At 37.3% G+C, this 22,368-nt stretch overlaps 1 long non-coding RNA gene across 1 annotated transcript in view; it reads left to right on the top strand.

The window, feature by feature from the left end:
* Positions 1-21,984, top strand: part of LOC141584447 (uncharacterized) — a 41,556-nt gene extending 19,572 nt beyond the window's left edge. The window contains exons 4-5 of the long non-coding RNA XR_012517500.1: positions 10,118-10,197; positions 20,967-21,984. This is a non-coding gene — a long non-coding RNA (uncharacterized LOC141584447). The remainder of the gene's footprint in view (positions 1-10,117; positions 10,198-20,966) is intronic.
* The last annotated feature ends 384 nt before the right edge of the window (positions 21,985-22,368 follow it).

Genomic DNA, 22,368 nt, shown 5'->3' with positions numbered 1-22,368 from the left:
AATAAGATATGCATGTTTATGTCTGAGAATGTTTCTTCTAGCCCTCTAGACCCATAAAGTCTTTAAAGATTAGATTCGACTTTAATTTTTTTTCCATTTTGGCCATGCAATTTATCCAGTGGAATGTAGTAAAATACGAGCTAAGCTTCATGGGCCAAAATAAATCTCTGTGCTAAAGTTGTGCCATTTCTAATCTATTCTTTCCAAATGACTTTTTTTTTGTTACTTCTTAGTATTTCTTGGTTGGTCAATTTATACTTGTCATCTTGTTAATCAAATTTGATTTATTTGGTTATATTTTTAAATAGCAGTGTACTCTTTCCATCACTTCTCCTTCTCCAGAAATATTTTTAAAAATAAAAATAAAATTAAAAAGTCTTTACTTTTTACTCCATCCATTGGGTCACTGCCTGAGCATTGCTTTTCTAGCCTCTTACTTATTTCCTAGCATCTCCCTACCTATCGCCCCTAATTTTCTTAAAAATGCTTTCTTTGAGAAAGGAGCATTATCTGCACATCAGCTACACAAACTGAAAGCCTCAAGTTTCTTACACTGCATTTGCCTTCCTCCTCCACAACCACAGGTCACTAAGGCTGTCCATTTTACTTGCTAAATGTCCTTTTTTAAAACAATGACATTATAGATACATAATTCATATACCATAAAAATCACCCTTTTAAAAGGTATTCAAGTGGCTTTTCATATATTCACAGAGTTTTAAAACCATCACCACTCTCTATTTCCAGAACATTTTCTTCACTACCCCAAAAAGAAATCCTGTAACCATTAACAGTCACTCTCTGTATTCCCTCTCCCAAGTACCTAGCAATCTACTTTTTGCCTCTAAGGGTTTGCCTATTCTAAATTCTTCATATAAATGAAATCATACAAGATGTAGTTTGTTTTGACTGGTTTCTTTCACTTAGCATAATGTTTTTAAGGTTCATCCACTTTATAGTATGTATTAGTTCTTTATCCTTTTTTATAGCTGAATAATACTTCATTGTATGGATATACCACATTGTGTTTATCCTTCTGTCTGTTGATGGACATTTAGGTTGTTTCCACTTTGGGCTATTAAGAATAATGCTGCTACAAACATTCATATGCATGTTTTCGTATGGACATGTTTTCAATCCTGTTAGGTAGCTACTTAAGGAGTGACATTTCTGGATCACATAGTACTCCAAGTTTAATATTTGAGGAACTGCCAAACAGTTTTCCAAAGTTTCTGTGCCTTTTTATGACCCCACTGGGAGTGTATGAAGGTTTACTTTGCTGAATATTGAAATTTCTGCACCTTTCTTTCCATCCCACTATCAATGCCTTATTCAGGTTCTCACCATCTCTAACCTGGACTACGACCATCAACTTATTGGCCTGACCATTGCTGCCCAGGCTTCCCAATCCATCTTCACCACTTCCACCAGGGGATTTTTTTGTAATGCACAAACCTGACCAAATCACTTAGTGTTGAAGATCACAGATATTGCACATGGCCAAAAGAACAACATAATTTGGTGCCAGCTGCTCAGCTCTGCTTCCTCTCCTTACACCTCACACATACTCTATACTCAGCTTCTAAGACTCTTCACTTACAATGAATTTACTTGAATTTTAGGGGCAACTTGAGAATATATATTTCAGTGGAACCATGTGCTCTGCCATTTATAGCTGTCATCTAGCAAATATTTATTGAATACCTACTACTCTATTAGAAAATGATCATAACTCTACTTCTTACAGTATCTATTATTTGGACCTAAGGTAAAAAGTGTTAATATGTTGAATCGATCAAAAGTATTTCTCACAATTTTGATCTTTATTTGATGGAAAATGCTCAATAAATTGTACTGTTCACTGGACTTGAGCTTAAGATCTGTTATTAGTTGATGTTGTTATTTCATATATTCGAAAATTATTTATTGAGCACTTCCTATGTGCCAGACACTGTCCTAGAACCTGGGATACAGAAGAGATAAAATCTCCTGTTGTCATGAGCTTTCCTTCTAGAAGGGAAAGATGGGTGATGAACAAATAAGTTTAAAAAAAAAAAAAAAGCAGTTCCTAGAATATTAAACTTGGAGTATGATGTGGTCCAGAAATGTCACTCCTTAAGTGTCTACCCAATAGAATTGAAAACCTGTCCATACAAAAACATGCATATGAATACTTGTAGCAGCATTATTCACAGCATTTTAAGTGATAATAAGTGCTACAGAAAATGTAAAGCAGGATTAGGGACAAGGAGTGCTTGGAGAAGTTTGTGATTTTTAAATAAAGTGATCAGGAAAGGCCACATGGACAAGGTGCTGTTGGAGAAAAGATATGAAAGAAACAAAGTTAGCACCATGTGGTCATCTGTGAGAGGTGTCACCCAGGGAGAAAAGACCCTGATGTGAGTGGGTGTTTGATGTGTTCTAGTAACAGCCAGAAGGCTAGTGCCCATAGAACCACATGAATAACGGTATGTGTTGAATGATGAGTCCATTTGTTTTGTGATAAAACTGAGAATGATATGGATCTGCCATTTTACAGGGCAGGTAGCCCTTTGACCTCCTCCCAATAACATGGATCCGTCATTTTACAGGGCAGGAACCTAAGGAGCAGCAGGAGAAGAGCAAGCCAGGCTCCGGTGCTGTTTAGTGAACACCATGACCACTTGGGCCAGAACTTACTCTGCGAGATGCTTAGAGCCTAGTCATTTCCCTGACGCTGGTTATTTCTGTCGCTCCCCATCTGCTCTCTGAAGAAGGGAAATATAAAAAGTCCAAGACGCCAAAAGGGGCTGCTTGCTTACTTCAGAAACAGCAGGGAGACGAGAAGCTGGAAGGGTTTTCCGTGTGTTCCAGCAGCCACAGGGCAGTGCGGGCTGCTTATCTGGAGAAGTAGGTGGCAGCAGTGAAGGAGGAATTTGACTAAATTCCCATGTGTCGGGGTTGAAAGTCGAGGAAGAAGAGATGAGGGCTGGCCAGGGAAGAGGACCACTCTCCAGAGTTTGACTGGCAGGAGTTTATGAGCCCTCTGGCAAGTTTTGTGACTGTCTTGCAGGAGGACTCCAGCTCACTGGTTACCATATTTGCCCTTCTGGAATAGAAGCTATTTCCTGCACTGAAGAATTTAATGACTGAAACCCAGATTGTCAGATTAAGTTACTGATTTGTGTTTCTCCATAATGTTCCAGTAGAAGAAAATGGTCCATGTTAGAAGCTAAACAACTGCATCTGTCTTTGCTTTTTTAAGCATTATTTTTTTAAAGTAAAAGTAAAACATGCACATCATCTCTAAAGTTAAATACTACCAGCTTTATGGCTGAGGGGAAAAAAAATTCACCTCTTTTATCCCCATTCTTCTTTGTAAACATTCATTATCATCTCCTTTAGCTATTTTTAAAAATCTATGTCTCAAAACTTTCAAATAACATAATCACACAGCTATTTTTCCAGTTTTATATTATCTATTAAATTCTCTCATAGAAGAAAATGGAAAGTTCTTCTCATAGAAGAAAATGGGAAGAACTTCCTAGTTCTTCTATTAGCTTTCATTCTCCTAAAATAGTTATATGACTCTTTTGGGTTACATTGATTCTCAGCGATTATGTAATTATGATTCAAGCTTTATTCCTAGGAAAGTCATATGGTCCACTAGCATCATCTTTCCTCTCACGTCACTTTCTCTCAATTTCTGCCTTACACTCTACTGTTTTTGTTTTTCTGGTTGATTATAATGATCTTTGTTCTGTTTTGTTTGTTTTTAAAGCCTACATTTCCCTGTCTTCGATTCTTTATGCATGCTTTTAAGTCTCATGGAAAGTTCTTCTCCCACCCTCTCTCAGCCCTCCACTCCTCGGTCCACACAGGTTACTCAACCTGTTCATCTTAAACTCTCCTGTCCTCTGAGAAATCCTCCTTGACACTGCAGCCTAGGTTAACCTCCTCGGGATATGTCTGTCACACTGCTCTTCTTTAAAAAGCTCATCCTAGCTGTCAGGTTTCATAAAGGTGGGATTGTGTTGGTCTTCTTTCTCAGCACCAGTGCACTTTTAGACACATAGTAGACTTTAAATAAATAGTTGTGGAAGAAAGGGAAGGACAGAGAGAAAAGATAAATGAAGGTGGAAGGAAGGAGCTCAAGAAAATATAAAGAGAGAAGGAAAGGGAAAGTGGAGAGACTTACTATCCAACTTAGTGGCTATTCCCATCTCATAACACATTAACTACACCTTTCTAAGGATTTTGGTCAACTCTGGACACAGTGAAGCTAGATAACAACGTACAGCAAAATGTAGGGTGTATGCATGTTACATAAAGACAAATTTTATTACAAAAAAAGAAATATTATGTCTTTTATATCCCAAGTGACTAGAACAGTATCTGGCACATAGTAAGTGATCAATACGTATTTTTGGAATACACGAGTCTATAGGATGGATAGAAAGACCCTCTGCTGGGCTTCAGGTCACTTGGGCTTGACTGAAAGCTCTGGGCTGGGTTCACATCTGCTCAACATGACTCTTCATTCTCCTCGAACCAGCAGCAATGCAGGGTACGTCCTGGTGACAAATCAGAGAACACAGGACTCAGCCTGGCACTGTCACTTACACCTACATTCTGTTAGTTAAAGTAAGTCACAAAATCCAGTCCAGAATCATCGGGTGGGAAAGCAGACTTCAACCATGTTAGTGGGTGTTTCTGCAGGGTCACATTGCAGTGCACATACATAGAATTTGGATGTAGGGAGGGCATAAAGAATTTCAAATCATAATTCAATCTTGAACATTTAGCTTCTTGCTAAGTCAAGTCCACATTTTAAAATCTGCTTTTCTTAATTTCCTTTGGTTTCCATCTGCAGACAATCATGGGAGCCAGCCATCCTCCTGATAGCCCCTATATAGATTGAGAGGGGCTGGAGTGCAACACCTCAGACCATTTATCTTTCATCAGGACATCATGTCATGGCTATGATGTCACACTGTCCTACACAATTTCCATGAGTTATCTTTGCTCATAACTAAGTTACTACCTTTATTTTTTTTCCTTCTTTCTGCACTACCTGAGGGAAGCTGTTTTTGTTTTTTGGTAAATTTGACATTGCCAGCATAATGGGCCATCTCACACTGAGCATGAAAATCCCTACTATCTTTTTAATTAGAGACATTCATGAATAACACATGTATTGCCGATTATTTAGGGAAATTAGGGCATCTATACATATACATCAGCCTCTAAGTACTACAGAGAGGAGGGCAGCTGAGCTTTGCCAGGTCCAGGACGCTGGTGCCTATGGAAGATGGAGCATAGTTCTGGCTCAGTGTATGAAAGCGTTCCCTACATCTCATTCTCTTATTTTAAAAATGAAGAAATAAAAGTCCATAGAAATAGAGATACTTAACCAATGGGGTCATGTCTGGATCAGAATTTAGTCCCCTGACACTGAGTTTGGTGACCTTTGAGTGAGCATAAGGTGCTTTATGCCATGACGCATTATAGTGAGGAGAAGAAGGTAAAAGGCTGATGAAAATTCATGCACAAGCCAAGGAAACAGAAACGTTTCCAAGGAAAACAATTTAACTTCTCAATTCTGATTTGTTATTAATCAGCATGTATCAGTAGAAGATGAAAAGTAGATTATCAAATTTTCGCAAATTAAGGGCATGTTTCTAAGCCTGACTCTTCCAGTTCAGTGAATTATTTGGCCAAATAGGCAATAGATTTTAGGCAATAATATACATTTCTGATATATATATATATATATAGATAAGGTTAGGTAATACAGTAGGGAAAGAGGGAAGAAGGGAAACTAAAATTTTTACATTAAACAAGTCTTTGCTGGACTAGTAAGACTGTTTCTTTCTAACATGAGTAACAATAAAATCTTTCTTAGGGCTTTAAGTCTCAGTGTTTTTCATTATTGTGTAAAGGATAAATCTATTAGCTACTTTTCTTTCATTTTAAAAACACCCATAAACATTATTAGAATCGAGGGAGGGATCCAAAATGGCCAATTAGGAGCAGCTCGGGATTGCAGCTCCCAGCAAAAGTGCAGAGGGTGAGTGGACGCTGCATTTCCAGACTGATTTTTATTGCCCACAGACTAGGAGATTCCCAGGCAGAGGAGCCCCACGGGTCACCAGCGCGGCTCTTTTGCCAGCACCTCAATGCAGTGGTTCTCCATACAAAATACATGGGTCCGGGCGCTGTTTTAGCGGTGATTGGAGCTCCATGAAGGCAGAGTCACCCATTCATCTGATTAAAAAGGGGACTGAAACAGGGAACCAGGCCAGGAGATTCCCAGGCAAAAAAGCACCATGAATCTCAGTGCATCTGTTTCAGCTGGCACAGTGGATCAACACATGGGAAATCACACAGATCCCAGTGCCTTTTCAACAGACAACTGGAACATCTGGGAGACAATCAACCATTCAACTAAAAAAAGAAAAAAGGTCTCTGAGGCAGGGAGCCAGGTGATCAGGCTCAGCTGGTCCCACCCCCCCAGAAAAACAGCAATCGGAAACACTCTGGATTGAGAGTTTCACAGCAAGCACAGCTGAACCTGGGACGGTGCAGCTCTGTGTGTGGGGGGCATCCACCATTACCAAAGCAGTCCACCACTACGGAGGTAGTTTGCCATTGCTGAGGCAGCCCACCATTGCTGAGGCAGCCTGCCATTACAGAGAGAGTCCGCCATTATAGAGGTGGGCCACCATTGCCCAGGCAGTTCTAACTACACCTGTATAAACAGGACTGCAGGGAAGTTCACACAGCAGCAGCTCAGCAAAGCCTCTGCAGGCAGACAGTGACTAGGCTGCCTCCTTGCTGGGCAGGGCAGCCCTGAAAAAAGGCAACAGCACAACAGAAACTCATAAATAAAGCCCTAACTACCTGAGACAGAGCACTGGAGGAGGGGGGGAAGGAAATAGGAGAGGACACAAACAGATGGAGAAACATTCCATTTTGGAAGACAGTGTGGTGATTCCTCAAGGACCTAGACACAGAAATTCCATTTAACCCTGCAATCCCATCACTGTGTATATATCCAAAGGATTATAAATTGTTCTACTGTAAGGACACATGCACGTGAATGTTCATTGCAGCACGGTTTACAATAGCAAAGACCTGGAACCAACCCAAATGTCCATCGATGATAGACTAGACAGGGAAAATGTGGCACATATATACCATGGAAAATTATGCAGCCATCAAAAACGATGAGTTTGTGTCCTTTGTAGGGACATGGATGAACCCGGAAACAATCATTCTCAGCAAACTGACACAAGAACAGAAAATCAAACACCGCATGTTCTTACTCATAGTTGGGCGATGAACAATGAGAACACATGGACACAGGGAGGAGAGCATCACACACTTGGGTCTGTCAGGGGGAAATAGGGGAGGGGCAGTGGGGGGTGAGGAGGTGGGGAGAGATAGCATGGGGAGAAATGCCAGATACAGCTGATGAGGAGGAAGGGAGCAAATCACACTGCCATGTGTGCACCTATGCAACAATCTTGCATGTTCTTCACATGTACCCCAAAACCTAAAATGCAATTTAAAAAAAAAAAAGATGATTAGAATTTATCTTCATCAACATTTCAAAAACAGCATTTTTCTAATCAAAACTCTGAGTTTATAAATGACCTGTGCTGTTACTACCACCTTTATTAGCCAAATCCCTATTTGCATGGCCTCAAGGAGCCAAAGCATGTCTATACTTCAGAACCAAAGGATTCATGGGACCCATGAGCTTGTCCAATTCCTGTTGCCAGATGGTGAAAAAAACAGACAAACAAAGTGGTTGGTAAATTGCATTAGGGCACAAAAGACTATTGGGGCTTTTATTGGTATGTTCTCACACTGCTATTAACAAATACCTGAGACTAGGTAATTTATAAAGAAAAGAGGTTTAATGTACTCGTGGTTCTGCAGGTTGTACAGGAAGCATGGTACTGGCATCTGCTCAACTTCTGGAGAGGCCTCAGGAAACTTAAAATCCTGGCAGAAGGTGAGGAAGAAGCAGGCTTGTCTTACATGGCCAGGCAGAATAGGAGAGAGAGAAAGGCGTGAGGTGCCACACACCTTTAAACAACCAGATCTGAGGAGAACTCACTATCCTGATGACAGCACCAAAGGGAATGGTGTTAAATCGTGAAAAGTGGAACCACACAATCCAGTCACCTCACACCAAGCCCCACCTCCAACACGGAGGATTAAATTAAACATAAAATTTGAGTGGGGACAGAGATCCAAACCACATCAGGGCTTTTTAGCTTTATATGCTGTGAGAGGCTCTGGACACTTGCTTTCATGATTGCTCACTGCTCTTGAAAGAGCAGGTGCCTGGGGCTGCTCTAATCTCACAATCTCCCATGCATCCCAGCTGTACCAGTCATCCCCACCTTCTTCTTAGTGGGCATATTGGAGAGCCTTAGTTAGTTTTTTCCTCTCTCGCATGGCACTCCCACTTTTTCAAAGCACACTGTCTCTACCAATGAACCCTGTATTTGTTCACTGAAATCTTCTGCATAAAGATTGAGCTTCAAAATGTAGTTAAAGCTCAAAAGACATGGGAAGGGCTTTATACCCACATCAGAATACATTTTTACTAATTTGTTCACTATCCCTAGTTTTCTCTCCCTTCTCTAAAGTCATGTTCCTGGCCCTAATCCTATTTGATTCCTTTATTCTTTCCTTAATTTATCCAACACATATGTATTGGGTATTTATTATGTCTATGCAGTCTGTAGTTGCTAAAAATACAGTCTCAAAAGAGATTTGAGCAGAGTCCAGAACATTTGTCTCAGAAGCCCCAATTTTATTTCTGTCCCTATCTCTATCTCCAACTCAATAGATAAATAGATCATCTTTAGAACAGCCACATTATGGATTAATTAGATGTCTGTGGCCTAGCCTGGGTATACAATCATCCTTTCTGATGGTGGTCCTCTATTTCTGTCCCCACACAACGCTGAATATTCATGAGTTAGTCCTGTCTCAATTAAAGTGAAGAGCTGAAGGACAGAAGAGGAGTTGAATCTATACTCTTGGAATATATTATCAATTTAAAAATTTCTGGGCCACGTGTGGTGGTTCATCCTTGCAATCCCAGCCCTTTGAGAGGCTGAGTTGGAAGGTTTGCTTGAGCCTAGGTGTTTTTGAGACCAGTCTGGGCAATATAGTTAGATCCTGTCTCTACAAAAAAAGGAAAAAGGAAAAAAATAGAATTTCCCTCATTAATATTTCATAAATCTTTGCCAACCATTGCTTCTTTTCTGCAAGTAAGCCTAACAAATGGCAGAAAAATTACCAATGATGAATGAGCAAAAAATCTATAATACAAATAGAAAAACTGTTTTCATGGACATGTGTGCTCTTAGTTATGATTTGACATTACATCCATAGGCTTAATGCATATTTTTGATTAGTTGAATGTTACTATTTCCTGTGATGAAATTAAATACGTCAGTATTTCATGGTGTTCTGTGAAGAGCACCATGCCATCCACCTGCTCCACTACCTGAATAAATTTGAAAATCTCTTCTGTTAGTTTATTTTCTGTAAAATAATAAATAACTATTAATAAGTAACAGTTCTGCTTCAGAGTAGGAGGAAGAAGAAGAAGAAGAGAAGAAGAGGGGGTCAGAGACATGTGACATGAGAAGGACTTGACTTGCCATTGCTGGCTTTGAAGATGGAGGAAGGGGGTCATGAGTAAAGGAATGTGGTAGCCTCCAGAAACTAGCAGCAGTTCTAAGCTAAATCCAGCCAAACAAACAAATGAGGAAAAAAGGGACCTCAGTCACATAACCACAAGGAACTGAATTCTGCCAAAAATCTAATGAGAGGATTCTAGAGCCTCCAGAAAGCAATGCAGCATGTCAACACTTGGGTGTTAGTTTGTTGAGACCTGTGTTATAATTCTGACCTACAACACTATAAAATAATACATTTGTATTATTTTAAACCACTAAAAAAAAAAAAATAATAAGTAACAGTTCTGCTGTTAACAAATAACTAACTGAAAAATGAACCTTTGGAGATTAGCTAGTTCACAGTAATAAAGCCACATAATACTTGTTTGTGCTTTCTAGTTTCTAGACATTTCATTGTTGCATTTCAGGGACTATAATCTATCTCTATTTTCTGCTTGAGGAAATCAGAACACAGAGAATTTAAGTATTTTTCAAGCTTACACAATTAGTAAGTGCCAGAGGTAGATTTCAACTTCTGTTCTTTTGACACCAAATCCAGTGTTCATTTCCACAGCTTACATCATTAGTTTATTTACCATGAAAGAAAAGAGTGAACAATATCCCAAGTATTGTACAATAATCAAGCCAGGAGAAGAAATAATAAGTAATGCACCAAAATCTAGTCCTACTATCTTCAGATCCATTGAAATATTGGAAGTCACAGAGCAGCTTACAGGAATTTCAATCTTGTTAACATTTTCTCTAGGAAGGAAGAGATATTGATACCATGGAACAACATAGCAAATAATAGAATCTTGAAGTGCTAGTGCAGTCAAAAACCACTGCAAAGAAACATTCTGTACAACAAAGCAATTTTCACATCTAAAGGAATGATGCAAAGAACATAGCTTTGTTGAATTTTTTAACAGCAAGTTCTACCCAACAAATAATTCTGTTCAGCAGGAGTTTTCATTGATTCCTGTTCACAAAATAGTCATCCTACCAAGGGAAAATAACTTGATTTTTGTGTGTTTAGGGAAGAAAATCTAGGTCAAATTAAAGTTTTATTTTTTATACTGTCTTAAGTTCATGATCAAGGAGAAATCATTCTAACTCATCTTACATTTTTCCTCCCAAACACAAGCCAAGTAATGACCATCTAAAGGGCACACTGGTGAAGAAATTCAGATCTGATCCCCTGCCTTCCCTTCCCATGGGATTCAAAGCACTTCCTTAATTTTCAAAATAAATTTTTTTGGGGGGTGGAGCAATACGTTTGTTTCAGTTATAGAGCTTGGGCATTTATTTATGCAGAAGAGAATACTTCGATAAATCTTCTAAATTTCTGTGCAGTTCTTTATTTAAAAAAATAAAATCTGTTCTTGTTAAGCCACAGGCTTAGGAAACATTTACCAAGTCAATCAAATGGGCTTGAGAGTGAGAACTATTTGTTCTGTCTCATTTAAAGATTAGGATCTATTAATCATTTTCACTTAGTTATTCCAAATGGCAATATTTTAACGTTTGTACATATTATAAAAGCAATGACATGCTTAAAAATTAAATAATTAGTCCCCAAAGCAGAAAGCAAAAATTCCTCTTTATTAAGAGGCAGGAATAGAGAGCGATGTTTGCTTCATTTAGTCCTTCTCCCAACTAAGATAGCAAAGAAAAATTTTATCTTTGCTCCAGCATTCAATTACTTTCTATTTCCAATCCTCTTTTATCTTTTCTTAATAATTATCAACATTAATATTTAGTATCAAATTGTAATAACTGATTTGGATCAAGGATAATCATGGTTTGATTAGGAAATAAGACCACATAGATCTTTAGATGGCTCTAAAAAAGACTCATATAGAAAGATCAAAGTTTCCACCACTAGGAAATGGTCATCACAACAATGATGAGTCCACCATGGACTTTAGGAACATGGAGGTGATAAGAAAACTACCTGGCGATAGCTTTGTTAGCAGAGAATAGTGCTTAAGCTGTGGATCCTAAGCAAATGTTTTGAGAGAGGATGATCATAGATAGATGATATACATTAAAGGGTACCATGCAGGGAAGCCAGCAAAGTATAAGAAAACAGAGAGTGAGTTTCTGGATGAATGAAGCACGGGGTTTCCCTGCAGGATTTGTAAGTATCCCTGAAGAGTTTAAAAGATGATCAGTGACTGAAGGGTTCCCATTACTGACATCTGATAGCACTGTCCTTTTTCATACACGGTGATTAGGTGACTGGAATCTGTACTAGCCGGAGCACCACAGGCTATTTTCTAGCTTTCTGTATGGACTTACATTCACTTGGCTATTGGCCTTATGAAGATACATGTGAAAGATCTTTGTAAACTGAAGAATGCTGTATAGTATTATCATTATTAGAATATCAATATTATGGGAATGATTGGCATGGGGATTATGTGTAAAGCTTTTTGCTAATACACGGTCTTTGAGCTTCTTGAACTCTTGATAAAGTCATCTACGTTGCGTGAAACTCCTGTGCTGTTTCAGGTTCATCAAGAACATTACTCCAGATCAACTAATTCCATTTTGTTAATATTGCAGTGCAATACCATGAATATCAAGTATTAGATTTCTATGTGACTGTTGATGTGGTCTCAAAATATTTTGAGCAATATAGAGCAGCTTAGATGGACTTGGTGAATCTAAACCATTTAGACCTTACTGCATGAGTTACCTAACATATTAGTTTCAGCTTAGAAGTTACTTTCACCTTGCCCACCAACAATAACAAATGTTTATTGGATATCTATGGGTCTGGCACTATATTAAGTGTTGAGGATACAGTGGTAAACAAGCTAGAAATAATCCCTGCCCTCAAGAAACTCAAAAGCTGGTAAACAAAACTGGCAATAATTAGAAAGCAAATGGTAGAATTACAAAATTTTTGAATGCTGAAAAAAAATTACACAGGGTGATGGAGATGGAGAATAACAGAAAAGGAGTATCTACACTGTCAAAAGATTTATACTTGGTCTTGCCCATTTTTTGTTTGTTTGTTGTTTTCACTTATCTTAAATTACCTCATTGAGATGTAATTCACATACCTTCAAAGTCACCCATTCAAAGTGTACAAGTCAATGCTTTTTGGTATATTCCCAGGGTAGTACAACCCCAATATCTAATCTTGAGACGTTTTTAACCACTTCAGAAAGAAACTCCATAATCACTACCAGACACCCCTCATTTCCTCCCAGCTCCCCCAGAAATGCACTAACTTTCTTTCTGTATCCATAGATTCAGCTGTTCTGAACATTTCATATAAATGGAATGATATAATATATGTCTGATTTCTTTCATACAGCACATGGTTTTCAAGGTTCATCTATTTTGTAGTATTTATTAGGATTTCATTGCTTTTAAAAGCTGAATAATATGTTATTTAATGTACATACCACATTGTGTTTGTTCATTTATCTCTTGCTGGGCAGTTGGCTTGTTTTTTGGCCATGATAAATAATGCTGCTCTGAACACAAGTGTACAAATATTTTCACTCCTTTTTGTAGGCAAATAATACTTTATTATGTGAATATAACATTTTATTTATCTATTCATCAGTTGATCAGCATTGGGTTGTTTTCACTTCTTGTCTGTTAAGAATATACATAAATGAATATTTATGTATACATTTTTGTGTGGATGTATGTTTTGCTATTTATCTTGGATATATACCTAAGAATGAAATTGTTGAGTCATATCATATCTCCATGTTTAACATTTTGAGGGCCTGCTAAATCATTTTCCAAAAATGTTGCAATAATCTACACTCCCACAAGCAATGTATGAGGGTCACAATTTCTCCACATTCTTCCTAATGCTTGTTACTGTTTGTCTTTTTAACTGTAACCATCTTAGTGGATGCAAAGTCGTATCTCATGGTTTTGATTCACATTTTCCTAAAGGCTAGTGAGCACTTTTTATGTGATTATTGGCCATTTGTATATCTTCAGTGGAGGAATGGCTATTCAAATGCTTTTACCATTTATTTAAATTTTGTTATTTGTGTTTTTATTTGTGAGTTCTAAGAGTTATTTATATGTAGTGAATATAAGTCTCTCATATTTTCTTTCCTTCTGTATTTAACTTTTCATTTTCTTGATACTATCATTTACAGCAAAAAAAAAAGGTGTTAAATTTGAAGTCCAGTGTATCTATTTTCACTTTTTTCACACATGCATTTGGTGTCATATCTAAGAAACCATTACCCAACCTAAGATCATAAAGATTTAATCCCATGTTTTCCTCAGACCTTTATAATTTTAAAATTTATAACATTTTTATTTTATTTTTAATTTTTAAAATTTTTTTTTGAGGCAATATCTTGCTCTGTTGCCCAGGTTGGAGTACAGTGTCACCATCTTGGCTCACTACAACCTCCATGTTCTGGCTTCAAGCAATCCTCCCACCTCAGCCTCCTAAGTAGCTGGGACTACCAGCGTGTGGCACCATGCCCCACTAAGTTGTTGTTGTTGTAGTTGTTGTTTGTTGCTGTTGTTGTAGTTGTTGTACAGATGGGGTTTCCGCATGCTGCCCAGACTGGTCTCAAACTCATGGGCTCAAGCCATACACCCACCTTAGCCTCCCAAACTGCTAGGATTATAGGCGTGAGTCACTGCCATAATTTAAAATTTTACATTTAGGTGTAAGACCCTTTTTTAAGTTAATTTTTGTATGTGGTGTGACACAGTGGTCCAGTTTTATTCTTTCGTATGTGAATACCCATTTATACCAGCACTGCTCATTAAAAAGATGATTCTTTCCCTCTATTGAATTATTGAATTCTGTTGGCACTCTTGTTGAAATTGACCATAAATTTAAAGATTTATTTCTGGGCTTCCAAGTGTATTCCATTAATCTATATTTCTATTCTCATGCCAATAACACACTGTCTTGATTACTGCAGGTTTGTACTATGATTTATATCAGGAGCTGTGCATCGTCCAACTTTGTTCTTTTTTAAGACTATTCTGACTATCCTGGGCTCCTTGCATTTCCAAACACATTTCAGAATTAGATCATCGAGTTCTGAAAAAAGCTAGATATCATTTTAATAGAGATTATGTTAAATCTGCCAATCAATTTGGGGCATATTGTCATCTAAATAACATTAAATTTTTGATTCATGAAATTGAGGCATCAGAACCCTACATAGAGATATTTATATATTCTTTTCTCTGTCAACAATCTTTTAAATTTTCAGTGTACAAGATTTGCCCTTCTTTAATTAAATTTATCCTGAATATGTTATTCCTTTCAATGCTTTTGTAAATGAAATTGTTTTCTTAACTTTATTTTCAGAGTGTTCATTGATATTGTATGGAAATACAATTAATTTTTGTATATTGACTTTGTATCCTGAAACTTTGTCGAACTTGTTTATTACCATCAGTTCGTTTTGATGGCTTCTTTAGGATTTTCTGTACAAAAGATCATGTCATCTGTGTTGCCTCATTTTTCATCTTTAATTGGTTGTACAGATATAGAAAGAAAAATAATTTAAGGAGTTACAAGTAAATATTTGAAGTAAATTTGTTCTTTGTATCACCAGGAACCAATTTTTGATTACTAAGTACATACAATTTAAAGAAAAATATATTTGGGTGCAAAGTCAAGAAAAATATTGTAAATACATATAGCTATTTAGCCACAGAGTAGGCTGCCTACTGAAGTAGTGAACACTCAATAACTAAAGGTGTTCACTCAGTAACACAGCTGTTCAGGGATTTCAACAACACAGCTATTCAGGGTGTGTTATAAAAGAGATTTAAGCATCAGCAAATGGACTGGACTGCATGATTTCTAGTCTTTTGAATGTATGTTACCTTTCTCATTTTTGAATGTATGTTACTAATTCATTATATTTTGCTGACTTATTTTATGTAGATATTTAATGACACAAATGCTATGAGCATGGATCAGTAAGATCTCCTATATAATAATAAACGCAAGACCACAATGTGTTTCTGTATACAATTATGTATTGTCTTCTGTGGATACAAAAGTGGTTTCTATTATCAACCTTTTAAGGTCTAGGTTATATAGCATTTCAGTAGATGTTAAATTTTCCAGGAGCAATTCATTCCAGGGAAGAATTATTATCAGACGTCTAAGGTATATGAACACTAATATTATAAATCTCCTTTCAAAGTGCTTTCATTCTTAAAGTATCTCCATGAGCTTTCAAATAACCCCTACTCTGCAGGGAAACTCAGAGCTCATTGCAGAGATTTATTCCTGCAATCTGGCTATATTTAACGTCCATGGTGGAACTGTTGTGGTTCCACAGTGCAGGTAACAGAAATGGATACTTAACTTAAGCAAAGGAGAAGTTACTGGAAATAATTCAGGGTCTCACAAAATTGATGAAAGTAGGAGAATCAGATAGTAAAAGAACATCAGAAGGCTGAGACCCAGAAACATACAATTGTCTCATACCAAAATGTATATGGTTATTACTCCATACTTGCAACCATAAAGAATTCTATTCAGCTATTTCTCCTTCTGCCCTTGCTTCACACTTTCAAGTTTCGAAGTTGTAAAAGAAAGCCCCCAGTCAGTCAAGGTTAGTTCATACGTCTATTCCGCTGAAATATCAGAAGGAAGAGAAAAATGCTGTGGACCTCTCAGCTGTATAAATGGAGGCATGCAGAAGGAATTCACCTTGCACACACACAAAGTAAATGTAGAACGAGGGAGCGATAATACCCCCAAAAGAAACCGAAGTACTATTGAAATTATATGTTGAGTTTTCAGCCGAAGAATGCCAAATATTCTCTCCACACATGCGGTGCTTTCATTGGATTTGTTTTAGAGCGACTATAATTGTAATCCTGGCAGCCTCAGAGATCAGAGTTTTCTCTACTATCTTCTCCACAGTTGATATTTGTTGTGACACTCTGCCATCTATTACTTTTTGTCTATAACACAAATAAATAGAGCCAAGATTTTTGCCCCGAAAATGTTTTTCTTGTGTAGGACCTTGTCTTTATAACCCTCACCCCAGTCTCAATCAAGTGGCCCAGTTTCTGTTTTAGACCATTATTTAGAGTCTTGACTGTTCCAATATACTAATGAGGCACCATTATCTGAGGGCTGTTTTTCAACTGCCCTGGTTTCTTGTTTGTATTACTACTGTCACCTCTTGACCTAAATGTTTTTTTTATATTTAATGATGCCTTAGTGCTACTATCCGAGGCTTTTTAGCAAAGGCAGTCAATTGAAAAATCAAATAAATGGGTCTTTCCGGACTTCTAATTTCTAGCTCAAGGCCAGAACTATCAGACAATTAACTCCTTTAGATTAAAAACAAATAGAATATGAAGTTTAATCATGTATTTAATATAATTCAAAACATAAACGATCAAAATAATACAAAAGCACTTATTTTGTTGTTTCATGGGATCACAATTAAGAATCAAAGTTTCTTTTTCTTTAACTTAGATAAGAAGAAAAACTTCTTAATTCCCAAAGGTTAAGTCCTCATGAATCATGACTTAAAAGCCAGTTTCTTCAACAAAACACAGGACTGTGACTCACACCTTTTCTTTATTTCATGCTGTGATTCCTTAAAAAGGTGTAGGTTGGTCAATAGCATTCATCTGGATAAAGGATATGAGCCCCAACACAATCAATATAATCATTATTTTTGTCAGCTCTGCTTTTTGTTTTCTTAGCATCTACTAATCAGAGGAAGATGGCTGTTTATTTCCACTGGTTCAACCAGCATTTAACTTTCTAAGGACTATTGTGGGCCAAATTTCATTCATTACTTGAAGTTATTAATAGTCTCCATAACAGTACTTCCTAATTGGCTTGCTATCCTGAAGTAACATGAAATTCAATCAATGTTTCCACACCAGAGTGGATTCGTAATTTCAGTGAATGTATTTTGAAGCAAGGAATGGAAACCATATGTAGAGTAAAGGTAAGAATCAACAAAACTATACATTCCTTGGTCTTTGGATTTGTTTATATCCCTTCTCATCTCAGAAAGAATTGATAATGCTTCTGTGGCAGTATTTAAATCAGGATCCTTATACAGGGAACATGAGTGGAACCATCAATATTGTCTTTGGAAACAGGGATTAAACGCATCTCTCAGAACCAGTGCATTCCACATTGAAGCAAAGGTCACAAAGACCCGTTTCAGACCTGAACAAGTTTGCACAACTACGCTATTGTCAGGCTATTTCCCATGAGCCACTCTAAGGTTTGCAGTAGCAAAAAGCCAGCAATAGCAAACCATGTCCTGCTTTCTCAATATTCATTCTCCAACCAACAGCTTAAATAGATATCAGCTGAGTTTTATTACATTAGAAATATAAATAGAATATATCATAGTATATTTTTAACTTAACAGTAGGTAAATTAACAATTACTCTAATTCTATTTATATGTGGAATTATTTTAAAATAAAGAATTTTGACAAATCAATTTATATTTCAGTTTTATTTCTCCCTTCTCCATTTCACTTTAGTATTCAGGTATCTCGTTCTATTTCTGAAAATAATATTATGTAGTCAGATTTTATTGTAGCCAATGGAGAATAAAATATATCAAAATGTTTCTATGGATTGCTCAGCAAATGAATTACCTATAAAAATGAATACTAGTATTGTTGTCTCCTAACTACAATGTCAAAATATGTCTATCCTCATTCAGTAAGGATATTTTCAGGTTCATTATTTCTGCTGAATAATCTAATTCCCTGCTTGTGCCCCAGACTTAAATTCAGACAGATGATGTTCTATTGAAGGCATTTGAGGTTACACTGTGATGGGAACTTGGGGCAATAATAACCCCAACCAATATTTGGATGTTGCTTTATAATTCACAATGCTTTTCACAGATATTATCCTATATGATCATCTCAAATCATATGAGATTGTTCTAATTAGCCATCTTTTACCGATGAGGGACCTGAAGCTCAGATAGTCGTGGCTAATCATATTCCTACAATATACTTAGTTACAATTTCTTATCAAAAAAAAACCCAGCTATGTTGGAATAATTGAAAAAAAAAAAAACAATGTTTCAACATGTGAAAATACTACAGATAGAATATATGATCATCACAACACCTCAGTGAGATTCTTTTTACTGTCTTATAGTTAAGGATGCTAGAATGTGTAGTCCATTCCTGGTTCTCATACTTATGCACCTTGAGTCCCTGTCCAAGTCACTAACTTCTCTGGGATTCGGTATGAAGTGGTTAGACCATATTATAACTAAGGTTTCCCACAAGCTAAAATTCTGATTCTTTGCCCTCTCTGGATACACTGGGCCTTCATAGCCTGTGTGCTGGTGTCACTTCTTTCAGCCCATGCTGGTCAGTATATTTAGTTTTCTGACTTAGAATATAAAAGATGCTCAGATGATGGAAATAAAGAGATATTCTTTTCAAATCCAACAGATGTTATCATCAGAAATGGAAAATAGTTCTTCAATTCTATCTGCCAATATCTGATCTCACTTTTGGTTTCATACAGGCAGATAAAATAATAGGATGAACAAAAATCTCTAGGTCAGAGACAGAAACCCTCAAGAAGGCCATATGGTTATTCATATCAGTAAAGGTAACTGATGAAGTACAAATAGCTTTTCTTGTTTAACCTGGAAATACCTTGGTATACAGCTTGTTAGCTGATCTCAGATTGTTTGGAAAGTCCAAGAACCAACACAGTCCAAGTGCATTAATAGATAGCGGTGGCTACAGCCAGAATTGAAATTCTAGTGTGTCCTTAGAGTGACTGAACTGTGCTTGTCAAGGAGGGAGGGGTTGCGGAGACCCATTCACTCATTGAGCCATCCACCTGACTTTCTCTGACATCTCAGGAGGTATATCTGGATGCTCTCCCCCAATGAAAATTCTGCTGAATCCAAAAGTCTTGAGATGTGAGGATTCCTACTCACTGATTTTTGGTGTCTGTCATAAGGTAGGCACTGAGGCAGCCCCCCAACACACACCCAGAGTGCAGGCGTTCTCTGCCCCTAACTTTCCTGCCAAGAGTCTCAATTTACCAGCAAAGAAGTTTGGCTGAAGCCATGTGGCTGATTTGTGATAAGGAATGTTCTTCAGGAAGAAGCCTCTCCATTCTGTTATTCAACAATGTGAAATTATAAAACTGGAGTCCAAGAAATCATAAGTGGTAGGGTCCAGTTTATAAACCAGTCCCTGACTTCCGTACCTGTGCTTGGTTTTCCCATAAGATGTCACCAGCTCTATTGTTGCCTGATATTTACCACTTACAGAGCAACAAGTCAGGCTGGCTAGAATAAAACATCTGGCACCTGAGTTTCCTTGTTAACTGCCTAGTAATCATTTGAAATACCACCTCCATCAACAGTCCCTGATGGTGGAAGAATTTGGGCACAAAATCTTGGTATGGAGTATTATGTTGAAATGCCAGCCTTCTAGCCCCATATGAACAGTGACTGTAAAAAAAAAAAAAAAAATCATGAGAGTGAGTCATTATTAACGTCCAATTCTTATAAACTCTTATTTATACTTTAAATTCTAAGTCCAGCAGCTTAATCATCTCTTTTTAGATCTAGCTGTCGACTACTGAGAGCTTAGAGATAGTGTGGTTTGTTCAAGAAGCCCTAGTAGATTAAATGCCACTTGTCAGAGAAAGATTGAGAGAGATACAAAAAAAAAAAAAAAAAAAAAATCAAGAGAAGGAGAGAGAGAGAGATTGGAAAGAGAATTGTTGTTTGAACTTACCATTTGTATTTTCTGACATTAACTGGTAGCACCATACAAAGTACCAAAAAGTCAACCATATACTGATGTTAGAAATATAATCCCCAAGTCTAAGTATCACAATATTCTTGGATATCTTGTGTTTCAATTGATGTCTTCAAAATTATGCAAGTGATTATCAGAAAAGTGCTATAAGATACACATCTTTTAGTGCATTAGTTTTTGTTTTGAACTATCAGTTATTAAGTGCTTACTCCATACCTAGTACTGTGGTGAGAGATTTCCCTACATAATCTTACCTAATCCTCACAACAATTCTTTAAGATAAATACCATTATCTGATTTTAAAAGAGAAAAAGTGAGACAACTTTCTGATCTCACACAGTAATTAAAAATTTAAAAGATGTGTCAGAAGCCAAAGGCTATCCTCTAAAGCAGTACACTAGACCTCTACCCCAATATGAATCTGATGTTGATAGAATCACAGTTATTGCATTCTGACATTATTATCTTTATAAATACTTTTGCTATTTTCACTGCTTTTTCCTAGTTATTATAGAAAATCTTGATGCTGATGAAGAACACTACACTCTAATTTGTCACTGAATTAATTTCCTGAGTAAGGAGGAGAAGGCAGTATTATTTTCAGGACAAAGATTAGCTTCATCGCTGCCAAAAGCTTGGTGTTACACTAGGATGTTAAGGATGTGTCATTTTGGAAGTGAATCACAGACATAATCAAATTCCACTTCTAGCAGCAGAGAATACAGCTGTGTATAACTCTGAGATGCTTCTCTTATTCATGTATACCATCTGTTTTCTGTTGCTTTAGATGAGAATTATTATTTCAGGCTTTAAAAAATGCTTTAAATTCAATAATTATCTAACTAGTGAATCATTTGAAAACCACAAGATAGAGAAAGCATAATGCTTTGTCTTCTAGTCTCTTCCAGGCTAATGGTATCTTAGTAATGAGGTCTAGACAAATGGTGACATAATAAGTATCCCTTTTAATTGTCAACCTGAGACAGAATTAGAATTGATTTCATTGGGGAACAGCATCCAGATATACCTCCTGAGATGTTCCCACCAAGAACTGCAAGCTGGTGGCCAGTGGAGACGTCCATCAGATCATTCAGACCCTGCATCGTAGATCTTATGCAAGGTGCCATACCCACTGACTACAGGACCTTGAGGAAGCTAAAATAAGCAATTTCCACCATAAATCTTACTCAATATAGTCTACCTAACTCCCACATATGCATAAGGCCAAGAGAATGATCAACCCTTAACCTTAGCTTCGTTAAAATACTAAAAGTCACACCCAGGGGTGGAGACTTAATATGCAAATGAGACATGCAACGTATGCCGAAGCATGTTATCAAACTGCCCAAGTGCTAACAGTTCCCTGCCTCTACACACCCAAACACCACTGCTTTCCGTCTGCAGCCCTTTTAAAACTTCCTTTTCATCTCCCTCTGGGGAGCCAGCCAAAAAATTCTCTCTCTCGTGCTGCCTCCTTTATGCCCCGGTGTAAGTTCCAATAAAGCCTTTGTATGGGAAAACTCTTTGGGCCTTGTGTCAACTTACATTGCACTGCAGGCCCAAGAACCTGGAATCAGTAACAAGCCAGACTTTTAGAGTCAGTTGCTCTGGCAAGACTGAGCATTTTGGGGAAGACTTTAACTCTTCCAGTTCAGTCGTCACACCTCTTTGGGATATTCTCATAAGTGGTTCAATGCACTGAGCACAGAGACAGCTTGAGCCATAAGGTTATATAACTCACAGTTTAAAGCAAGTGTAAGACTCTCTCAGACGAAGGTTGGTTTTATCCAATCAAGAAGAACCTTCAATGGCTATCTCTGGTCTCCATCAAGATAAATTCAGGTCATTCAGGGCAGTCCAGCAATTTCAGGAGCAAAAATAATCAGGCTAACTCTAGTTTCTGAAAG

The sequence above is a fragment of the Saimiri boliviensis genome, chromosome 5 (assembly GCF_048565385.1).
Source record: "Saimiri boliviensis isolate mSaiBol1 chromosome 5, mSaiBol1.pri, whole genome shotgun sequence".
NCBI lineage: Eukaryota > Metazoa > Chordata > Mammalia > Primates > Cebidae > Saimiri > Saimiri boliviensis.
The sequence above is the reverse complement of the archived record's forward strand: the minus strand, read 5'-3'. Positions and strand labels throughout refer to the sequence as shown.